The following is a 17576-nucleotide window of genomic DNA, read 5'->3' as shown; positions in this document are numbered from 1 at the left end:
GCCTATCCACATCACTCCTGTCAGTCAGGCTGATTCTAGTCGCTCTTGATTTATTTAGCTGTTCGGACGAAGTTAAGACTTGAAGTTAAAAATATGCACTTAAGGTAATGTGCACCCATGATGGTGATGCATTTATGATTATAATTATATGGTAGATGTCAATAGATGATAAATCAGTTATTTCAATCATTTTAATGTTATGCCAAAAAAACAATAAGAGGTTCACATTAATATAAATGTTATTTTTATAATCCTATAATAAGCCTCAATTTCAAGGTGTGCAGAACAAGTTTATAAAGGGCTATTCTAGGTTTTATTATTAGTATTGTTATATTTGTATATTTAGTTATTTATTTTACATGTTCCTTAATAACTCAGACTACTACAAACCTATCTGACATCTCTTGGTAAAAAAAAAAAAAAAAAATATATATATATATATATATATATATATATATATATATATATATATATATATATATATATATATATATATATATAATTATGTTTCAAAAGTAACTGATATTAAGCCACTTCACCTCACATAAGAGAATACCTCATTAGAAAAAAAACTCTTATAAACATGCATTTGCATTTATATGCTGTAAAGGAATAATATGTTTTTAGTCAAAAGACTAAGTAGGACCTACGTTATTTGAAACTCATTTTATTACTATATATTTTTTAGCTTTTTTTGCATTGAACACAGAAATGTTTGTCAAGTAATGTTAATTATTTTATTTCTATTGTCATACAGTTTTTTATTTTTATTCTTAAATCTTGCATTAATTTGAGCTGATATGTATTGTAATGTGATGCATATAGTAATATGATATTTTTGGACAAAAAATAGAAAGAGAAAATCTGTATTAGTCTTAAATGTGTCTACAAATCTTCTATTTTTCTGTAAATGTTTTTAATGGAGAATTTGTAGAGCAAAGTGCAGCACAAGGTTCTTCAGTGATTCATAGATCTTTATCTATTGACTTTGCATATTTATAAGCATTCATCTAAAGAAAGAGTAACCTTGTTAGTGCACTCTGTATTTTCACTATCATGACTGTGCATGTTTTCAACGCTGTGGTTTGTAGTAGTAATATATCTGTAGTTGTAGCTTTCGGGATTGGACCTCTGGACCTCATCCTAATGAGTGTACACCTTACCTCTTTGTCCTGGCCTAGTTTCCACATTTGTCTGCTCTGTGTGCTATATTCCAAGCTGGGCTTGTTCCACATGACTAATACAACCTTGCTGAAGCAGGAGCTGTGAATAGAGACAAAGTCGACTCTCACTCAAAACGTTATTCTGTATTTCAGTGCTAAAAGGCGTTTCATTCAAAAGGCAGCATCTGCTCAAGGTTCAGCATGTATCAGAAAGACTCACCCTCTTCCATATCAAAATCTGAATTGAGAATAACCTCTGATAAACCTTCCATCAACCTTCAGAAATAAAACCTGGCTAGGTTTGTGCATCTTGTGAAGTGATGCAAGCAACAAGTTTGTTTCGATCTATAGTATGTCATGTTAAATGCTATTTATTTCATCATTTTATAATTCAAAATTGCTTTATTGGCATGACTGTAAAAAATACGAGCTTGGAATATAAGTGCAGAAATAAAATATAATAATATTTATAGAAGACCTACTATCTTAAAAATGTTATATTTCTTAAAATTATACTTTCACTTCAGTCTCAAATGAAAATTTAGCAATCAAAAATAATCTCTAATCAATTGAAATCATGAATTGTATTAAAAATAATAGCAATTTGTTGCTATATTACATTATTCGCACACTATGAATTTTTTTTTCCAAATTCTGTTTTCATCTCCCAAATTGTATGTTTTAACACTTTTAAAACAATTAAACTTATTTCATTTTTTATAATACCAGGGTCCTGTGTAATGTTTTATTTTTCTGAAATTCTGTTTGTGATTCGAATGAAGACACAAAACGTTAAAAATTTGTCATTTTAAGAGCATGCAGACTTCATGTTTCAGTAGCAGTATTTTCACACAAATTAATGCATGTTGCGATTTTTATTAAAAAAAATATATATCCAAAATGTACAAAATTCTGAGATTATGTCTGTGTTTTCCACATCACTGGAATCATAGGACTCTACTCCTAGTACTGTATGTGTGATCCTCATAAATGCTCAGTATTCCCATCCGATAATTGATTGAAACATGTCACAATCGTCAATCGAAACTTTCTTATCGAGTTGAATTAACCTTTGCGTGACAATTGCATGTTTGACCATGCAGCTTGGCTTGGAGATTGTTTGTGCTATACTGTGAAGGGTTTTGTAGACTGTGGTCTCCTGAGTCCTGCTGTGGACTGGTGTCCATTATTCATTCGATTCCCCTCCCAGAGTTAATCCTCATCCAAACAGATTCTCCGTTCCCAGCCCACACTTTAGTCGTGCATCTGAGGAGCCTTTGGGGCAACAGGCTTTTATTTAAGTAGCCTGTGTCTCTCAGAAGTATAATGAAGATTTCCATTATGATTACACTCGAGGAAGCACTGCCCATAATTGAGTGTCACAACTGTTTGAGAGGTATGAAAGACTTCATCTTCTCAGCTAAAGTTGCTCTAAATGTTCTCCTCATTCAGATCAGCTGCAGTCCCTTGACTATTCCATAAGCACCACCAGTATACTTTAAAACTAAGGATAACAGGTTACGCACTTTTCTAAAGAAATATGAAGAAAGGAGATGCCGCATAAAGGTTTAGATACACTTTGAATCTTTTAGTTTGGGTTAATCCTTTGGCTTTGGCAATGGTGCGATGCTTATCTCTAAACAGTGTGTGTTATGTGATAGAGTGTTTTAAGCTGAGGATGCAGACAGAGAGATCCACTCAAGTGTTAAAATGCAGAGACGGCCGTAATCCATCGAATCTCCTGAAATCAGAATAAATACAGGATTATCTGAGGATGTGTTGTGTTGCTTCAACTCTACTGCTTTAATCATGACCTCAGACACACATCTATCTATCTCTCTCTCTATATATATCTATCTATCTGTCTATCTATCTATCTGTATGTCTGTCTGTCTATCTATCTATCCATCTATCTATCTATCTATCTATCTATCTATCTATCTATCTATCTATCTATCTATCTATCTATCTATCTATCTATCTATCTATCTGTATGTCTGTCTGTCTGTCTGTCTGTCTGTCTGTCTGTCTGTCTGTCTCTCTCTCTCTCTCTCTCTCTCTCTGTCTCTCTCTCTCTCTCTCTCTCTCTCTCTGTCTGTCTCTCTCTCTCTCTTTCTCTCTCTCCCTCCCTCTCTCTGTCTGTCTCTCTCTCTCTCTCTCTCTCTCTCTCTCTCTATCTCTCTATCTGTCTGTCTGTCTGTCTATCTATCTATCCATCTATCTATCTATCTATCTATCTATCCATCTATCTATCTATCTATCTATCTATCTATCTATCTATCTATCTATCTATCTATCTATCTATCTATCTATCTATCTATCTATCTGTATGTCTGTCTGTCTGTCTATCTATCTATCTATCCATCTATCTATCTATCTATCTATCTATCTATCTATCTATCTATCTATCTATCTATCTATCTGTATGTCTGTCTGTCTGTCTGTCTGTCTCTCTCTCTCTCTCTCTCTCTCTCTCTCTCTGTCTGTCTCTCTCTCTCTCTCTCTCTCTCTCTCTCTCTCTCTCCCTCCCTCTCTCTGTCTGTCTCTCTCTCTCTCTCTCTCTCTCCCTCCCTCTCTCTGTCTGTCTCTCTCTCTCTCTCTCTCTCTCTCTCTCTCTCTATCTCTCTATCTGTCTGTCTGTCTGTCTATCTGTTACGCATTTAGTGCCTGTGAATTTCAATTCATAACTTCAAATTTCTTAAACCATTTGTTCTACATTTATTATAACTAGTGAAAATGTAAATAAATTATTTAAATATAATATTATTTGTATTATTCTTATTATCTATCCCATCTGTCAGCATTTTACTGCCTGTGTGTTTCAGTTCATAACATTTCTTAATTTTTTTTCCATAAACCATTTGTTTGGTATTTCAACCGATAACAAAATAAACAAAAATGTTATGTAGGCTATCACTATCATGTGATGCAAATACACTATTTTACTCATTGAAGATATTATGGATTTGATTAAGTATTTAAGTATTTTAAAATTAAATGCATTATCCTGTTACATTAAATATCATTTAATGTAGGCTATAATCTAATGGTAACGTAACAGTTAACCGATTAACTAAACTTTTTACACTAGCATTTTGACATTATTTTTCACTTAAAAAATGTATCTATCTCTCTCTTTTTGCATTTTTTGTACATGTATCAGCCTCTGAGACTGCTATCAGCATGGATCCTCTTATGTGTATGTACACTATAATACTGTAAAGTATTAGAAAAAGTCATTACAATAATGTAGTAGGCTACAGCACAGAAGTCCATTAGAGAATGACCAATGCTTCGTCTGATTGTGATGATATCCCGGTGTCCCGGTCCCGTTCCCGTTCCCGTACAGGACAGGGGAGTTTGGGGCGGAGACCTGTGTTTGTGCTGCTCTTGTGAGCCACTGATCCGCCTCATCGCTTCACAGATACCCATCAGGAGGCAGTGTATCTCCGGCGCAGTGTGTGTGGCGAGCTGGAGCTGCGCGGAGCACCTTTGTCTTTCTCTCAGAGCTTCTCTTTAACAGGGCGAAGGGTTCAAGTTGCTGTCACGGAGGGGAACCGCTTTGAAGAAGTGGATGTGGACCGGTTTAATGCACACTCTCTCTTAGCACTACTACAAAGGGAGTGAACGGAGAGAGCTCCGCTGCGTAAACCTACACCGACCATCGCGCCGCTCGCTCGCTCGCTCTCCTAGGCGTCAAGAAAGAAAAGCATGCGGGAAACACAAGGAGCTTAGTCTTTCTTTGGAAAATGTGGGATTTGTTGGACTCGTTTTGAAACGGTGCTCTTGTAAGACCAATAGCTGTGTGCGTTTTCATGCGTTTTTGGACGCGCTGACGCCGAGAGTCGCCAGAGGTAAGTTTGACGCATGCAATACAAATGCAACTGAATTATCGCGGTGTTCTGTTATTGCAGTGTTTAATTCGGTTATAAACTGACGTCACAACGTAAACATAATTTGTGCGTTTAAAAAAAAATAGCGTTGGGGGCTGAAAGGATATTTGATACCGTCAATAAGTCAGCTCCAACTGTTGCCGTGTTGTTTAGGTAAGTTTAAAATCCTAACAAAAATGGATTGGCATTACTGACAGTTATGTGTTGTTTTTGACGAATATAAGTTTGCCCAAACGCAGTGAGGTTTTAATTGCACACTCATCTCGACGTGCAAACGAATAAAACACTAAATTCTTCAAGTGCCTCTAGATTGAGTAAAGGAATAAAAGCTGACGGTTTATTGTGTGATTTATATAGCTATTTGAAGCACAACATCAGCACTTTTTCTTTTCTTTTTTTCTTTTTACCTGCCACGTTCACAGGACAATAAATCGATTATAATCGAAATGAATGTCTATATAGTGACACTGATGATGTTGTATAGTGATGTTGAAAATCACACGATCATGCTGGAGATTGACTACTAACAGATGTGTTTGTGCTGACAAGCAGAGCGCGTTTTCCTCATTTTCCTTCTTTCTTCAGGTCGTCTATAATAAAGTAAGTGCGCACTGCATTCTGGAGATTACAGTAATTACAGCATGGAGTGGCCGCTCTTTCGGACAGAGAAATGGTCAAAGGGACAGTTAACCTAAGAATAAAAAGCAATGTGTTTATTTTCTCACCTTCATGTTCCCTGCACTTAAGGTTTACTTTCCACTGTGAGTGTCCTGATCACTGGTTTCCATGCATTGACAATAAATAGTGATTTTCATGCAATAAATAATGACTGAAAATGTCAAATCTTAAAAGTGGTACAACATTTTAAGTGTTTTTAAGATTTACAATAGCAGTTTTGTAAGAAATTAAGTTCTTCCACTCTATTGATCTATTCACAGCAAAGTGGAGAATCAGACCTGACATAGATCAGCTTTCTTGTGTTGAGCACCAGGATGAACTTAAAAAAAAAAAAACGTATAATTTAGCCTGTTGGTCAGATAAAGCTATTGTTTTGTTCAGAGGACTTTGAAAGGGATACTTCTGTGACACTTTTTGGTGTTCTTTTAGATTCCTGATGCCTTCGTTTACCATTCATTGTTATTGCATGAACCAATCATTTGTAGAGGTTTGGACTGGTTGCGAGTAAATTATTACTCGGGTCAATTTGTGAGTTTTTGAGATTTTGCGATCAATCAAATATTGTAAATAAACTGTATGCACAGCCAATCCTGCCTATATGCAAAGTAAACATCCGAAACACCCTTCCTCTCAAAGATGATTATGAAAACATGAATGTTCCTGTAATGCGGTGCACTGTCACCCTTTCTGGTTTACATCCAAATCAGTCACATCATGTAATGTCATATACAGTCTCCATGCCGTTTTTGCACGATACAAAAAAACAAGTTTCCCAAGCACTTTCATGTGTGTGCGATTAAACACGGAGTGAAACACGGAAAAATATAGGCTACTTTGCACTTTGTATGTCGAGATGCCCATCTTGGTGAGTTTTCACTAAACACAGTCAGTTATGTCTTAAGTGAACATAAACAGTTTGAAAAGTAGTCTAATCGATCAGTGTATGTGAATGGGATTTTAAAGCTTGTGTAAGTGAAACAGTAAGGCCAGTATGTATCATCACATCCGAGAACAATCGATTGTCCATTATAATGTCTGTAAGCATAGAGGAGACTGGAAGCCGCTAACAAACATCTTTATTATTGTGACATGAGGCTGTCATACGCTCTCGTCATTGTCTGTTAATGAACAGTGGAGGGAGAAGAGAGGGGTAACTGTATAATTGTGCTCCATTCATGTTTGTTTCCAGCCTGTCTTGGACAGCGTTCCTGCATTAAATGCAATTGGCAGGGAATAGCTTGCTGGGGGCCCAAACACTGTCACCCCTTCAGCCCAGATGTTCCTCAAACCCATTGAGAGTCAAATTGGGCTCCTGGAGGGAAGATCTTCTCATTGTTGTGCCACAATGGACTCACATCCTTTCTTAGTCAATAGTATCTAAAACTCAATCTCTCTCACACACACACACACACACACAGAGAGATTCCCATACAAGGTTTAGTACATTTCCACGAGGGATTCTCAAAGCTGTTGCTAGTCTGATCGTCCAGTGTTTAAGCTGAAATGATGAAAACCAACTCTTGAAATCGAGACTCTTTAAAGAAAGATCATTTAATGTAAGAATGTTCTTCGTGGGGTAACATCTATATTAACTTGTTTGATCCAGCTCAAAGAAACTGTATAAAAACTCACTCAAATGTAAGAATTGAAGGCTCAAATCAGGTAGAAATAATGTCTTTTCAACTGCATATGTTAACTTAATACTGTTTTATTCCAAAATAAGTGCTGTCCTTGAGTTTAAAAAACTGTTTGACTAGATCCAAGCTACAGTTTGAACTCCTATGCAGCTGTAAAGATACAGTCATGTTAAAATGTCAGGTATAAACCATCCATATTAATTGGATCATTGGAACTACGCTCATAATTCCCAGTTCAAAAATGCACTATAATGTCAACAACGTGCGCAGAGCAATCTGAAATACTTGTACAGAATTCAAAAGCCATCGCTATCAACCCCTGCAGGAGCTCATATCACATGAATGAATTATTGTATTGCATCCCTGACATCACGAAGCAAATGTTCTGGCCTTCCTTGGGTCTTGTTATGATCGTGTGGTTTTGCAGACAGGGTCACACAATTAGTGCATGCATCTAACCAACGTGACGCGTCCCTGAACGGCTCCTACACCGAATGAATGGAACTCATTGGCGAGCGCAAGTAACACCTCAGGGCTTCTGGCTTATTGTGAAGTTGTTCCCTAATCAAAGGGTTGTTTGTCCCTCTTTCTCTGCTGTGTGTATCGACGGTGACCCCTTTAACTAGAACCCTCATTACTTTCTTCCTCTAGTTAGTCTCTCTGTTTCCTGGCTTCCACCTGTAGTAGTAATCAGCACAATGCTACTCCAAGAGTGTGCGGGTCTCAGGAGAGACGTGTAAAAGTAGAGGGAGTTCATGTAGTAAAGGTGAGTCTGTGATCTGGAGTGGACGGCTCGTCTGCTGAGACGGATGAGTGAAAACAGCAGGGGCTGGGGATGGACATGGGTGATGTTTAGATAAGGGGATGGAGAAGAGTGTTTTAAGAGCAGCGCTGCCAATAAATAAGAGAGAACGTGTGTGTGGGGATGGAAAGGCAGCTTGTGTGCATTGTGTTAAGGGTAGTGCTTTTTCCACCATCCCCCAGTGTGTTTACTCATATTGGAATGATGTGATGCTGCTTGTGTGTGTGTGTGTGTGTGTGTGTGTGTGTGTGTGTGTGTGTGTGTGCGTGCACTGCTGTGGGTCAGAAGTGGAGAAACACGTTGGCACAGAACTGTGAAAGTGATACAGGCTTAAAAAAAAAAACTAGTTTTGAAAGATAAACACATTTAAAGGGATAGTTCCGGCAAAAATGCTTACTTTTTCAGTTTTTAATTTTAGTTTTAGTAATTTTGATTTGTGCTATATTCATTTTTATTATTTGAGAAGTTTTTCTAAATCTGTTATTTAATGTCAGTTAGCTGCCGAGACAAAATGTCAAATTAATACTTCAGTATTTATAAATATTTTATTTTTATATTTTCAGTTTTATTTTCAATTTAATTTTTTGTCATTTTTATAATTTAAGCTTTATATGTCTTTAACTTTTATGTATTCATTCATAGACTTTTCGTTTTAGTGACTTCAACTTATTTTATTTCAATTAATAGCCAATGCAAAATTTTTCATCCAATATTTATAAAAAAAAATTTATTCAGCTTTATCATTTCAATTACTGAAAAATTTTTCAATAGTTTTAGTTTTAGTTAACAAAACTGCTGCAGACCAAAAAATAAGTGTATTGTATCCATTAGCGATGGTAAGATTCACTGATTCGCATCGGCATACAAGTTAACGATGCAATGCATAGATTTATAAAAGTGTGCATTGGATACAAGTTGACATTTGTATCAAGATGCATAATTTCTAACATATTTGCATTGGTAAAAAAAAAAACTATTCATTTATATATAATAAATGAAGCTACTTAAGTTAATATATGATTTGCCTTCTATCTAAGCCAAAGAAATAAAAGCAAACTATCTGTGCCATATTCAATTGCTTAGCATAATTGCATAGTTTTTTCCATTGCATTGTATTTCATTGAGTCGCATTGTGTCGAATCGAAATCGGATCACACTGCATCCTTATAGGGGTGAACTGTATTGCATTGCATGGGTAGCTGCTTCATATGTATCTTTAATATATCACATCGTTGGCTATACATCGAGATGCGTATCACATTAACCTTAAATGAGTAAAGGATGATAGAATTTAAAATTTTCAGCAACTGTCCCTTTAAAATGCATTCAGTGTAGCTCATTAGGCCACAAATGCCGTTCCCTCATGTCCCGTTTGCTTCCTCCACCCTGGGGCTAGTTTTCCTGGTCCTGAAATGGATCCATCAGGCCAGTTTTGCGTGTCTTTTACGAGCTGTGTATGAAGGCCTCGCAGAGGAGAAAGGTGGAGAGCGTAGGCCCTCTCGTTTGTTAACAAATGACCAGTATCGACCATCTGCTATTTTAGTATCCTTCCCTGCAGGCTCTGCCAGCGATTTGTCCAAGCTGTGCATTTGTTGTATATGTATGAATGAAAAATATGCATTTGCGTTTGCATGGCTTTTCTTCTAGTCCATCCTAAAATTAGGGTCAGATTTTTGTTTTTCTCAATTCAAAGCTTGGCAGCCACAGGTAGGAACTGGATTGCATTAAAAGAGGAGGTCAATGATTTCCTTTTGTGCGAGCCATTTCCAAATGTCCTTTTGGAAATTGTGTTTACAGAAATGTTATTTAGAAATGCAATCACATGTTTGTGCTTTTGCTTTGAGCAAGTGCAGCCTTTCTCTTCCCTCGCTGCTCTTTCCCATCCATCGCTCTCCTTCCTAACAGATGTTTGCCCTAATGCATCTCAAACTCAGCTTGTTTACTGAGCTCACATCTGGTTTGGGTGCTTCATGTCCCCCTTTGCCTGGAATTAATGGGTGTTTTTTCGCCCCAAAAGCCAAATGTATTTGCTTAAGTGTATTGTTGCACACAATGGAGTTGGAGTGGTGAAATCTCAGGCTAATTTGGGGGACTGTTTGGTGCTGATTTCAGCTCAGGCTGTATTGTGAATATTCCCATGTTTAAAGCTAGGGCTGCAACTAATGATTATTTTGATAATCGATTAATCTGTCGATTATTTTTACGATTAATCGATTAATCTTTATGTATGTATATTTTAGTTTTGCCCATTTTTTTTAATTAAATTATTAACAAAGGGTCTTTATCATTCAACATAGACTTTTTAGAGATATTAACCATTTTGCATGATCATATTCTCATCAAAAATATACCTGGAGTTTTGTTTTATTATGTGTTAGTAATCCTTTGTCAAACTCTTCTGCAATCAAAATACTGACCCATACTCTAGCAAATTTCACAAGATTTCAAATAATGTTTTCACCATGGCAGTCCTTAGAGCTCCTAAAGTAGTTTAACATCCCGAACAAAGCTTATTAAGGAATCTTTCAGAAAATATTTTCACGAAGAACAAGAATAAAACAGAATAAATTTGCAGTACATTGCATTTTATTATTTTCTTCCTGTAAACACACAACTTATACCCGGGAAACAGCTTTATAGCTTATGCTGTGAAATTGTAAACAATCCTTCGAATAAAGTGCCAGTGGCATGAAACCTGAATGGAACTCACAATTTAAAGTAAAATCCATCAGAAGGAAAAAAAACCTGCTGTGTGAAAAAGAGCAGTGAATACTTAGAATAAAAGTGCATTTCAAATACATTTAAACATTTACCTCTCTCATTCAGTCATAATTAGGCTGCAAGACTGAATTATGAACTGGTAAACAACAAACTGATCACAGAACATATTTGTAAATCTTTAAATGTTAACTGTTAAAAAGCAATTTTATTACCTTTTACGACTAAACATTTGCAAACAACATTGTACTGGAGAATCTGCACAAATAAAAGTCTTAAACAGTTAGTTCAGTAGTGCAGAGTTTACAGGTTACTCTTCTTTTCTGAAGGCTCAAAGTAAAGTTCTCCCACACTTTGGATGACTTTGTTCGATTAGTTTTATCTTCCGCTTTTTTCTTTTCTTTCTTTTTCTTTCTCGAGCTTACTCCACTGCCGTCTGTCTCCATTATCTCGCTGAAAGCTGCAGACGCAGTTCGGGAAGCACGTGACATAAAACCATAGACAGTAAAAGAAATGGACACAGCGACCCCATTGGAACTCAATTGAGACAAGTGAAGCCCATTTTTAGCGATTTTTAGCACTTCCGTTTCTGACGCGCAGACTCAAACTAAGCTTGATGACGTCAGCAACCTGTCTGACAGACGTAAATCTTCTAGTAGCTGTGCGTGCAAACTGCCATCGTTAATCTTGCAGAGACGGCGAGCTTGAGCGGGGAGTTCTTTGGCGTGAGTGAGCAGGAGTAAGTATTCTGATTAATTATTTTGTACAGTATTTTAAAATGTAACGCCAGGGCTTGTATCTATGGGCTTCTCTCTTGACGTCTCCCCGATTGCCTGCGAGCTTCTCCTCCTGTCTATACTGTAATTTCTCTACTGTGCGACAGAGAGTCGAGTGGTTATGACACAATCGTTAGCCTTTTTTTACAAAAACTGTTTCTACGCGGCCATAATGTAACATAGAAGGTAATGGAGCCCTTTATACATTGTCGTGTATCTTTAGAAATAAATAATGGACAAATAGAGACTTTAAACGCCTCAGATGTAAAGTTATTCGCTGTCAAAGTAACGCCAAAATGAATGGGAGTCAATGGGAATGCTAACGCAAGTGAAGTTCTGCTACAAGATGGCGGCACGCGGCCGACTTCAAATTCCCGGTCGACTTCCTTCCCGCCTGCATAAAACGAGGCCAGCTATTGGCTATTCGCTACTTCTCCTGCTGTACTGGCTGTATAAAACCTCCAGTGGCTCATTACTGCCACACTTTGGTCATCGCAGATTTAAAATATGCACAAAATGAGCCGCTTACGGCAAATAAAAGTTGTTTAGCAACTAATCGATGACTAAATTAGTTGACAACTATTTTAATAATCGATTAAATCGATTAGTTGTTTCAGCTTTATTTAAAGCCCACCTGCAGTGATAAGCGTGTTCAAGCTTTACGGTTTGTATTACGAGTGGTTCTAGGATTAGAACAAACCTGTAAGCCTAGGATTAAACGTAAGTGTCTAACTCGTCCCACACCAATTGTGCTATACGGATGTTAGAGCTGCATGATTAATCAATATAAAACCAATCAAAACCACCAATTAGTATGATTATCAAAGTGGAGGCTGTGATTATGAAATATTCTGTATGCGATGCGTGTTTCAGACTGTAATGCACCAACCCATACTTGTAGAGAGAAGCACTTAACAAAATAGGTTTTTCTTGTGGTTTTCTGTCAACATAAATGTTCTATGGCTTAACATAGAAGATGGAGAATTTAGGAGAATCATAAACATAATAAATAATATTAAGTTCCTGTGACTCAGTGGTAGAGCGTTAGCAGCGCAAAAGGTTGTGGGTTCAATTCCCAGGGAACACACATACTGGTAAAAAAAAAATTATAGCCTGAATGCACTGTAAGTTGCTTTGGATAAAAGCGTCTGCTAAATGTATTTTGTTATAAAATATTTTTCTCTGAAATATTATAAGAATAAAATATATTATTATGTTTTATTTTATTATTTTATTAGTAATATTAATGAATTAAACAGTATATAGCTAATAACAAAAAAGCACATCAAACCTATATGTTTTTTCCCATCCCATTTTAACCAAAAAATCACAATTTTAATCTGAAAATAAAATGCACTTAGATATTTCCCCCTTATTGTGTAGCTCTAATGGATACGAATGATGTGCCTTGTTGAGATGTGCATTACTTTTTAAAGGAATACTTTCCCAAAAATATATATTATTTAATCACCCTAATGTCATTCAGTGACATATCAGGGTATGTAGTGGAAGTCAGTGGGGTACAGTGTTATTGTGGTCAAGCAATTAGATATATCTATGAATCCACATAGTACAGCAACCTATCAAAACGTCTTAGCAATTGCAACCTTCAGCCACACACACAAACGAAAAAAAAATAATGTTTTGGGCAAGTGACCCTTTCTTTCAAAAAATGCCATGCTAACTCATTTTGGCATTTTTTTCAACTTTTAACACAATGCCTTCCCTTGTGACTTACATATTGAGCTGTTAGCAGCAGGAAACACCAGAGGAACTAACACTCAAGTGCTCCAGCTTTCACACACACAATAAAATTCGCTGTGTGTTGCCGTCAGGGCAGAAACACAGTCAGAGAAACGGCTCCACATCTGGGCTCGGCCCCCTTCCCTTAACCCTCCATCTTCCCTCGGGAGGAACGTCCACGAAAAACCTCTGCGCAGAGGTCTGGAGCACCCCAAGACCGCTGCCTCCTGATGCAAGGCAGGTTTCTGTGCATATCTCTGCAGATTGATCCCCCCAGATGTGCCACACCCACCGGATGGAGGAACAATTGTTCTTCCAAAGCAGACATTTTTCTTTTATAGACATTGAAAAGTTAGAAATAGGCTAGCTAGAGAGCTTAATTATCTTGGTTTAACGCTGGATCCAAAGCTTAGCTTTAAAAAGAAGCATCTAAAGAAAATGGTGAGGTTTATAACTTGATAAACTTCAGACAAATTAGGCAATGTCTTCCCAATGCAATCCTTTTTATTTTTCCGACTTTAAAAATTCTGGACAAAAGGCATAACCAACATCTCCACTGTTTCGCTCTGCAGACTTTGTATGATCTACTAAATTATCATCTACTAGACACTCGTTATCATCTTTCTCTGTGAGATCTATTACTTCATTGGAATACCTATCAGAAGACATATGGATGTGCACATCTATTGATCTTTTTCAATTAAAACAAAATATTATGTAAAATCAACTCAACTCTGTAAACATTGACACGGTTGTGGTTTAACAGGACGTTATTTTTATTCCCTTATCCTGGCTCTGGCTCTGATAGGATGTGCATGTATGTCTATTTTTTTATTGTAGGCTACTGTGTGTGTTTTCTTTTTTATGCTTTTATGTAGCATGAAAACTAGCTAAATTTGGCGCAATGCATGAAATGCATGGTCCCTTTTCAAATAAATTTCAATCAATAAAAAAAAAAGCAAGGCTGTTGGAGCATTAGACCCCTGTGAGGCGGTGTGTGCAAAAACGCTTAGCCCCTCCCCCTCCCTCATGACCTTTAACCCTGGTTCGCTACACACTGCACACCTCCTGCAGCTCTGTCGCTCAGAAGAGAGAGACTAGTGCTGATAAAAAATGGCAACAAAGAGAGAGTTCAAATGCAAATGCTACAGGGGGAGGATAGTTATGCATCTGCAAAATTCATATTTCAGCAGCATTCCCTCAGAAACCACTTCGATCATCATATTTAAGTTGTCTGTGCAGTGGAGGACTCTTAAAGCAATAGTTCAGCCAGAAATGAATAAAATCTGTCATTATTTATTCATCCTCATGTTGTTCCAAACCTGTATGACTTTATTCTTCCATGGAAGGTGTTTCTTTTATGGTGCTTTTTGTATGTTTGGAGATTGACAGTCCTTATTCACAGTCACTGTATGGAAAAGAGGGACCAGGATGTTCCTCATAAAGTCATATGTTGTGTTTGGAAATAATGAGAGAATTTTCTTTTCTTTTTTGTGACCTGTTCCTATAATGATTCCATTCAGTCTTTCTTTCTTTCTTTTTATTTTATCTTTTAATTGTTTATTTATTTTTAATTTAATATTTTATTATTTTTTTCTAATATTTTATTTTATTATTATTATTTTTCTTTTTCATATTCATGCTTTGGCAAGATAGTAAGTAAATTACTTTTTTATGTTCTTTTTTATTATTCTAACTTGTCTCCCTCTTTTTCATACTGATGCATTTAAAACTTTATTGTAAATTTTTTTTTTTTTTACATTTTTCAGTGTTTTATTTGCCTTTTCTCTGATATTTATTTTAATATTTCTATGTTTTATTTTATTAATATTTTTTAATCCATCTTTTTCATATTAATGCTTTGGCAAGATAGTATGTAAAGCATTTTAAATTGTATTGTATTTTTTAAATATATTTTATTTATGTGTTTAACAATAAATATTATATTATTTGTATCAAAATTTATATTTTAGGCGAACTATCCATATGATGTTCACTTAGTTTTTCTTTTATTTATTTAATTTATTTTAATTTAATTTTTCAGGGTTTTATTTTGTTTTTCTCTAATATTTATTTTAATTTTCTAATATTTTATTATATTATTCTATTTTTTCTCCCTCTTTTTCAAATTGATGCTTTGGCAATATAGTACCTAAAGTACTTTAAATGGAAATTGAGAAAGAGAGAGAATTTCTTTCAAGAAGAGGCAAGAGAGAGAGGAAGATAAAAAAGCAAAGCATGTGAGCTCCATAAACGCTGGACCTGAGAAACAGAGATAACGGTGAACCAGCAGACAGTAAATACAGCATCAATCTCCTCAGTCACTCCTTCTCTTTCTGCTCCTCTCTCCATCTCTTTTCCCTCCAGTGAGTCTGTTTTTCTCCTGGATCCTCATGCGGAGTGCTCCTGTGTGTTTGTAATAGACCCTTTCCATGTGCTGCCTTCTCTCTTTTCCTTTGCCTTGCTCTCTCTCACCTCTCCAGCACACATGGAACAGTTTATCTAGGAGCTTATTCTTTGCCCCTATTAAGCAAAGTCCCTTCTCACAAGAAAAAGAATATGGCAGCCGTAGAGAGCAAACCTCTTTTTATTATGATTGTATAGCAGCTCTGCGTGCTTGAGAAAGAGCTTCAGAAAGGCAAAGAGAGAAAGAGAAAACCCCATGTAAGCCGTGGCTCCACCACGCATGAGAAAATCAATAAAGCATTCCTTTAAAAGAGGTTGACGGATAATGGAGAAAGACGGGTGGGAGAAACAGACCTGGTCCCACGGACACCTTTCTGCCCTTTCTCTTTTCCCTCGATCGCACAAACACACCATCCACACTGTGAACGAGCGACACAAAGCAGCAGAACTGCATCACTGCCATTGCTACATCACAAAAGCGTGTTTATGCTGCAGGTTCTTCTGCTAATCATAATGAGAGCAATATAATATACACTGTGAGCGGTGTCAAGAACATCTGTAATTCCTGGAGAGAGCTATCTGTTAGCATTCCCATTCATCTCAATGGCAGTTGCTGTAAAATCGTTGATTAGTTAATTGGTTAATTTAAAGCAGATGGTTTTGGGGGCATTACTGTTTGAACTAGGCTGCGTTTCTCAGACGTTGGTCAAAGAAACAAGACGTTTCTCCAGAGAGACCTCTTCGCAACACTTTTGGAAAATGTAAGCCCTGCATGTTTTCAGTACATTGTCAAAACTAGAGTTCTTCCACAGAATACCAAAAATATGTTTCGATGTTGTAAATAAAACATTATTAATAAGACATTAGAATATATTTACAAGAAAATACTATTTCAGTTAGTCATTTTAAAATTTCATGTTTCATATTCAATATGCTGCTTGCCATTTCATTTTAATTATTTTTTATAAAATGAGCATTATGTATGTACAGGTATTTTATGTGCAAAAAAATGTAAGTGTACGCTAAGTATGGTGTTAGATAAATAAGTGTATGTATATATAAATATAAAGTGTAGTGTGTTCCACAGTTATTATCAGCTGTTCATAAGATGGATTGCCTGAGGGAAGAAACTGTTCCTGTGTCTGGTCGTTCTGGTGCTCAGTGCTCTGTAGCGTCGACCAGATGGCAACAGTTCAAAGAGGGAGTGTGCTGGAGGTGAGGGGTCCAGAGTGATTTTAACAGCCCTTTTGCTCACTCTGGATAAGTACAGTTCTTGAATAGATGGGAGGGTTGTACCGATGAGTCGCTCAGCAGTCCGGACTACCCTCTGTAGTCTTCTGAGGTCCGATTTAGAAGCTGAGCTGAACCAGACAGTTACTGAAGTGCAGAGGATGGATTCGATGATGGTGGAGTAGAACTGTTTCAGCAGATCCTGTGGCAGGTTAAACTTCCTCAGCTGACGAAGAAAGTACAACCTCTGCTGGGCCTTTTTCACAATGGAGTCAATGTGAATGTCCCACTTCAGGTCCTGAGAGATAGTGGTGCCCAGGAACCTGAATGACTCCACTGCAGTCACAGTGCTGTTCATTGCCGCGTTTCCACCGAAATTACCCGGAACATTTGTACCAGGAACTTTTTTTCCAAGGAACTTTTTCCCCCCAGACCTGTTGCTTTCTGCGTTTCCACCGCGGTGTAAAGTACCGGGAAGATTAGGCAAATAGACTGGTGACGTAGGTCTGCGCGCGTTTCTCAATGAAAAG

The 17576-nt window shown here is 36.8% G+C and overlaps 1 protein-coding gene across 1 annotated transcript in view; it reads left to right on the top strand.

Annotated features, from left to right (window-relative positions):
* Nucleotides 1-4553: 4553 nt before the first annotated feature.
* Nucleotides 4554-17576, top strand: part of LOC132141618 (semaphorin-4C-like) — a 67637-nt gene continuing 54614 nt past the window's right edge. The window contains exon 1 of the mRNA XM_059551304.1: nucleotides 4554-5017. The gene's annotated coding sequence lies outside the window, so the exon portion shown is untranslated. The remainder of the gene's footprint in view (nucleotides 5018-17576) is intronic.

This window comes from Carassius carassius, chromosome 5, assembly GCF_963082965.1.
Source record: "Carassius carassius chromosome 5, fCarCar2.1, whole genome shotgun sequence".
Taxonomy (NCBI): Eukaryota; Metazoa; Chordata; class Actinopteri; order Cypriniformes; family Cyprinidae; genus Carassius; species Carassius carassius.
This window is presented reverse-complemented; position numbering and strand designations above follow the sequence as displayed.